Here is a 1,115-nt window from a genome sequence, read left to right on the forward strand (position 1 = left end):
CAACAAGCAACTTTTTGCTCAACACATGGACCTCTGTCCTTTTTTTTTTCTCCAGACCCCTTGCCTGGCATTCAACAAGCAACTTTTTGCTCTACACATGGACCTCTGTCCTTCTTTTTTTAATCACAGCTGATTGTTTTCCTAATTTCACAAAATTGTTGCTGTTCGCTTACAACTGCACAAGGCATTCACAGTAACTGAAAAGAAACTTGACAGTGAAAAACTGCCTTAACAGTGAAAAATCACTTTACCAGTGAAACTGTTTGACCAGTGAAGACTCCACTGCAGCCCACCACAAAGATTGAGAAGACTCATCCAGGGGCCTGGAGGAAACATTCTGCTGTCTGTCTGTCCAACAGCCAAGAGGGAGCAACAAGCTACTGGCACCTGCAGTCTGTCATTTCTCCAAAACATTTCTCTGTCTGTTCCCAAACATCTCACTGTTTTTCTGACTTGTAGTAACCCTCTGACGTCACTAAAACCACACCCCTGTTGGTTCTTTCAACCAATCAGGACTTCCCAAAAGGGACCGGAAACAGAACTCTTTAAGAGTCGACACTTCCTAGTTCCAGTTGGTTCTGGGAGCACAGGAGAACAGGAGTTCTGGGAGACATGAACCGAAGTTCCGAAGGAGAACAGAAGTTCCATGGGAAGGAAGACAGTGCGACTTTGCAAGGGTGAAGTCCACGGTGGTCATTTTCTGAAAAATGACACCTGTCTGGAGTGTTGATTCCGGTCATTACGCCAAAGACCTATTCAACATCTCAGGAGTTCAGCACGTTTGCTGAAATTCCACTTAACTTAATCCTATCTTTCGGGAAAGTTTATTTTGGAAGCTGGGCCAGTCAGCCTCGTCATCCCAAGTTGATGAGACGCGGATAAATCCCTGGAGGTAAAAAGACTCAGCCTTGCTGGACGCCAGGAGAAGACCTCTCTGAAACCCCACCAAGGTAAAGAGTCGACGCTCGGGTACATCTAGCCGAAATCACTGGGAAACGTGCTATCTGGTTTCAAACAAGATAACTCCCCATCTTTTCTTTATTATCTTAGTTAACCCTAAGTATCCACTTTCCCTCCTTAAACTTTACTCCATCTCTTCTATCTCGCCAGTAAAA

This window comes from Nematolebias whitei, chromosome 15 (genome assembly GCF_014905685.2).
Source record: "Nematolebias whitei isolate Nwh7 chromosome 15, NemWhi1, whole genome shotgun sequence".
Lineage (NCBI taxonomy): Eukaryota > Metazoa > Chordata > Actinopteri > Cyprinodontiformes > Rivulidae > Nematolebias > Nematolebias whitei.